Raw genomic sequence first — 6050 nt, 5'->3', positions numbered from 1 at the left:
ACCGCGCCCGGCCGCTTTTTTATGATTCACAATGGTTGCTTCTAACTACTTTATTATGGCAACGTTCTTTGTCAGCCCTGTAGCGCTATTTAACATTCACCTTGGCATCAGTCTAAAATTTGATACTCTCATGCACAGACAGATGGTCTTCTATCAGTGGCTTTCTCCCTAGCCCTAGAGCAGTCTGTGTATCCAGACTCCATATTGAGTCTTGCCTCCTCAGCATAATGTAAGAGAATCTATGTTGATCACACCTTATGCGAAAATCTATGTTGATCTCTTGCCACCCATTTGCCACATATCACTGTATAACTTGAAAGTCAAGAACTTGTGATTTAGAATTTCTGTTCAGATCATGCCTAATATTTTCATGTCTTCAAGCAATAACAAGAAGATATTACACATATCAGCACTATGCTCTAAATGTGGAAGTAGCATGCTGATCTCCATGAGATAAAAGAGGAGCTTGCAGGTATTTAACAACACATATTATTTTAAGCTGATAATATGCCAGGAGTAGGTGCTGGGGGATACAATGAGCAAACTGGATAAATATCTCTGTCCTTTTAAAATGTACATCCCAGTGATTAATGATTTTCTATAGATCATTTATAATGTGCAACAACCAGGTAAAAAATCAATTGTGATTTTTTTGGTAGCAATGTCTGAAAGCTTTGAAATTCTAAAAAAGAAAATAAAGGAATTAAAAATGTTTAAATTGGTGCATTTAGATAGTATATTATGTAACTGACTATTTGCTAAGTATCCCAAAGGTAAGATATTAGAGATCCCAATTTAATCATTAAAAGTAAATAGTTTTTATATTGACCTTATTCTTATCAAAAAATGTACTATTATAGTGAAAGGCCATGCAATCTCAAAATTAACAACATTCATGTAAATTGATAAGTTGATATTATATCAAATAGAAATATCATGATAATGAGGCAGGCCAGTAGTTGAATTTTTCAGTTGTTTAGAAGCATAATTTGAAGACTTGAAAAATTAATAGGACAGTTGAAATTGAAATTTATTTTTAAACATCAGACAGGTAATGTACTGATGTAAAAAGTTTTAAGAAAAGAGATTTGGAATCTTGTAAAATTAATAGGACAGTTGAAATTGACCTTTATTTTTAAACCTGAGACTGGTAATGTGCTGATGTTGTAAAAAGGTTCACATGCAGGTTTGAGTGTGAAAACCCAATTGTCACACTTAGGAATTAAAAAAGAACTAAAATAGACTTTAAAAAAAAATGCACATGGGTACTTTTCAACCAGTAGTACCAGGCACCTGGAAATGAATGCTTTCAAGTGAAATAAGAAACGATCATAGTTCTTATTTGGGCTAATGCTTCTGATAGGCATAGCAGGAATGAATGAATGAATAAATGAATGAATGAATTTTATTAGCATATATAATAAATAAGTAAAGAACTTTATAAGATAATTTTAGATAGTAATAAGTACCCTAACATCAGCAAAATGCAGTCTATGATAAGTTAATTAAATATTCACTTGAATACCTAATACATTTCTAAACTTATTGTGGCCAAAGGGCTCCTGATTCATTCCCCTAACCACCAGCTTCTCACCAGGGGATGCTTCTGTAGATTGTGAGGTCTGGGAAGCTTTTGAAGCTGTGATTTGAGTTGGGATATGAATGGTGAAGTATCTGTGTGCATTCCAGCTATGGAGGTGGGAACGCGTTGGCTTTGGGGTGGAAATGAGTTTAGTGTGTTGGAGACAGTCAGTATGAAATGTTGGAATGTATCCAGAGAAGAAATAGTGGTAGATTAGGCTAGAGAGGTGGAAAGGGCCTTGATCTTTTAGGGCAGAATAAGAAGTTAGTATGTCACTTTAATGATGGCAGCAAGTCTATAGAGTGTTCTAGGTCTGGGGATTGATGGCCTCATGACTATGGCTACTGTGTAGTGACTGACTGGTAGAGGCAGAAGAGGAAATGGGGATCTTCCAGAGCTGTTGTCTGGCTAAGAAGCCATAGTAGCTGTGTAGATGGAGCCTGGGCCAGCTTTGGCAATATACTTTGCAGACAGAGCTGAGAACTTAAGTGTGGATTCTGTGTGGAAGGCAGGAGATGAGTAGTCAAGAGTTGATTTCTAGGTTTTAGTTGAGCAACTGAATATGTGAGGGTTCAACTACTAAGATGGGGAAAATTGGAGGAGAAGTTGGTGATGAGGGGAATCAGAAGATACCTTTTGGCCACAATTGGTTTTAGATACTTATTAGATAGTCAAATGAGGTGGTTTAGTGGGCAGTGGAATAAATGTCTGTAGTTCAGTGGAGAGGTCAAGATTAAAATGACAAAGGTAGGTGTCAGCAACATAGAGCGGACTTCAAAGCCATTAGACTGGATGAACTCCCTATAAGGGGAGGGGCTAAGTTTACTTCCTTAAATTGAGAAAGTTGAACAGGATGATGTTTAAGTCCCGTCTTTTCCAAAAAGTTAAATGTTTATTGAATTTCAGAGAGTCTCTGTAAGAAACTTGAAGTGATGGAATTTTTTTTGTAAAATGCTTTAGCTTCTTTTAAATCATGAAAAGGATGAATGGGAAGAAATACAGACATTTAAATATTTGACATCTGTATTTATTCTGAAATTGCTTGTCCACAAAGCATGATATTTAACTGCAATCAGATATCCTTCTGAAAGTGAAAATAATCTTCATTTTGTAAGGTTTCAGTTAAACCCGATTGGTGGTCAATGTGAACTTATTTTTATCAAGAAATTTTAAACAGCTTTATTGAGGAGTCAAGTGACACCCAAGCTGCACATATTAGAAGTGTAAAGTTAGATGTTTTCACACAGGTATTCAGCCATAGAGCTGTCACCACTAGAGATAATAGACGTACTTGGCATCCCAACAGTTTCCTTGTACCCTTCAGTACTGTCTCCCTCCTGCCTCTGATCCATAGGCAACCATTGATAAGCTTTTTGTAACTGTAGATTAGTTTTCATTTTCTAACTTATATATTATATAAATAGAATCATACAGTAGGTATTCTTTTTTTCTGGCTTTTTTCATTCAACGTGATTATTTTGAGATTCATCCATGGTGTTTTTTGTGTCAGTAGTTCTTTTCCTTTATTTGCTAAGTAATATCCTATTGTATGGATATACCAGATTCATTTTTGTAGTCGTAATGAAGTTAGACTACCTTCTTTTTCCCTTCAGAGGGTCTCCTGATTTGCTGGTATTATTTGTAACCCTGAAAATTTGAGACAAGTCTCAGTTAATTTAGAAAGTTTATTTTGCCAAGTTTGAGGATGCATGCTCCTGAGACAGCCTCAGGAAGTCCTGATGACATGTGCCCAGGGTGGTCGGGACACAACTTAGTTTTATACATTTTAGGGAGACATGAGACATCATCCAACGTATGTAAGAAGTACAATGGTTGTGTCCGGAAAGGCAGGACAACTTGAAGCTGGAAGGAGCTTCTGGGTCACAGGTGAGAGAGAAGAATGCTTGCATTCTTTGAGTTTTTGATTAGCCTTTCCAAAGGAGGCAGTCAGCTATGCATCTATCTCAGTGACAGGCAGGTTGTCCCTAAGCAGTTCCCAGTTTGGCTTTTCCCTTTAGCTTAGTGATTTAGGGGCCCCAAGATTTATTTTCCTTTCACACACCTAACGGACTAAAAATGTGAGTACATATACACACAGAGACACACTCCAAACTCTCTTTATAGAAGGGCTTCCTTGTTCTTGTATTCATCCCTCTTCATCCTGTTCAGGGATGAGCTTCCTGGCTTTCATTTACCAGAGCAAGCTTGACAGTGTTGTAGGTAGGAAGCAGGCCCACCCTTTCTATGTGTTGGTGTTCTGTGTGATTTTCTGGGGATGTGTGTATGTTGTTGAGCTTTATTTTTTATCTAGATTGTGTTTATGTCAGGAGGTTGCCTGAAATAAAACTGAAGCTTCATAGTTTAGCCTTTAGTTGTGTTTCATAGTTTAGCAGTTATGGATTCAGTTAATTTAGTACCTCTGATTTCACAAGGAAGTATAATAAATCTTTTCTCAGTTCATAGGAATTTTGTATAGTTGGTTAAGACAGAGATCAAAATGAGACAAACACTCATTCACGTGGTAAGTAGATGCTTACCTTTAATCTCTGTGGTGTCTTGATTATATCACTTGCTTTCTGCTTCTGTTCCTGTGCATTTGGAAAAGTTCACTGCTTTTTGGTTCCTGTGGATGATCTGAGAACACACTTGGGGATTCATGAGTTAATCACCCTCTGGCTGTTTTTAACATCATGAGCTTACATGGAGTTTAAGGATGTCTGAGCTCTCTGGGGTTGTCTGAGGAGGAAAAGAAGCAGATTTGGTAGGATGATGAGACAGGTTAGTGTGCAAGTATAGTAAAGAATTCCATTTTGGATGTTTTTAGTTTGAGTTTTCTGCAGGATGTTCTGTTTTCTAGGTAATTTGTAGATTTTTATGCTGCTTTATAAAAAGCTCTTTCCCCAATTGGTAGCTTTGAATTCTTCTTCAGACCCATATTCTTGAATTAGATGTTCTGCGTTACCTTACCAAAGATGACTCTACCAGTAGTGAAGCCCAAGAAGGAAAAAGATCTGCTGCTCTGGATATCTAAAAGATCACTTCATCTTGGTACTTATGGGACTGCCTCATTCTTTGTGATGGTTGTAGAGCATTCACTCCATCGACTGAACGTAACATGCTTTAGTAGTCCCCGCCACTTTTCCTGTTATATCTGTGCTGAAGTACATAATACTTGCATGTAAATACATCATTGCCCACATTTCCAAATTGTTCTCCATTAACCTTTTGTCGGTATGTACTTCCACCAACAAGGCTTTAGTGTGTCTGTTTCCTTATACACTCAACAGTACAGAGTGCTACTAGAGTTTATCTGATTGGTGAAAATGTTATTTTATTCTGATTTTTAACATATATCTCATTACAGAGTTTGGGCGTCTTCTCATGTGAATGAGTCATTTGTAATTCTTTTTCTGAGAGCTCACTGTTCCTATATGCTACCTATTTTTCTGTTACATGATTACTGTTTTATTATTGATATGTAGGAACTTTAGCTATATTAAGCAAATTAGCTCTTGGTGATATGACTTATACTGTTGCTTTTAAGTTTGTTGTTTGTCCTTTGACTTTGCTTACCATGTTTTGCCATGAGGGAATTTTTTATATTGATGTAATGGAATTACATCTAATTTTAAAAATTGCTTTCAAATTTTGTGCTACACTCAAAACATTTCAGATATTATGTTTATCATATTCTGAATACCCACCTCAGCCTCTCAGAGTGCTAGGATTACAGATCCAACAGTGGCTAGAGCCACTGCACCCAGCTACTCAAGGCAAATATTGAGCCAATGTACTTGGCCATCCAAGGTTCCACCCTGGGTAGGGGAGCTCTGAGCACTGGTGTCGGAGGGAGCACAGCTTCTTGGCTGAACTCCGGGATAGACACATTTCCTGATGGGCAGAGCATTCCAAGGCTTCTCACTCAGATCTTCTACAACTCCAAGTCTTGGGATGCCTCAAACCCATACTCTACATGGGCCAGCCTTCATTAAGCAGCTCGTGTGGGACAGACAGGCCAGGGTGGGCACGCAAGAGGAAGGAGACCCAGACTTTGCCTCAAGGAGATCACATTCAAGCAGGGACAGAATTACTCCAGAGTGTGGCAGACAAAGGGACCAAAGCCTCTGATTTTCTTCCTTACTTTATTTCTTTATTTCTCTCTCTTTCTCTTTTTCTTTCTTTCTTCTTTCTCTCTCTTCCTCTCTCCTTTCCTTCTTGCTTTCTCTCTTTCTTTCTCCTTTCTTTGCAATGGCCTCAGGTGATCCACCTACCTAGGTCTCCCAAATGCCGGGTTTATATGTGTGTGCCACTGTATCTTGCCACCTCTAATTTTCACAGAAGGAGGCACAGAGAAGTTTGGCACCCAACAGAAATGAGTTCAAATATCAGTTTCCCTGGTTCTTGGCTCAAGCTTTTCTGGTTCTCAGTGACTTCCTATGTAAGGGAATGAGAGGGGTCTGTGGTGACA

At 38.0% G+C, this 6050-nt stretch overlaps 1 pseudogene; it reads right to left on the bottom strand.

Moving 5' to 3' along the window:
* Nucleotides 1–1140: 1140 nt before the first annotated feature.
* Nucleotides 1141–1234, bottom strand: LOC119468486 (annotated as a pseudogene).
* Nucleotides 1235–6050: the final 4816 nt, after the last annotated feature.

This window comes from Cebus imitator, unplaced genomic scaffold (genome assembly GCF_001604975.1).
Source record: "Cebus imitator isolate Cc_AM_T3 unplaced genomic scaffold, Cebus_imitator-1.0 Scaffold439, whole genome shotgun sequence".
Classification (NCBI taxonomy): Eukaryota; Metazoa; Chordata; class Mammalia; order Primates; family Cebidae; genus Cebus; species Cebus imitator.
The sequence above is the reverse complement of the archived record's forward strand: the minus strand, read 5'-3'. Positions and strand labels throughout refer to the sequence as shown.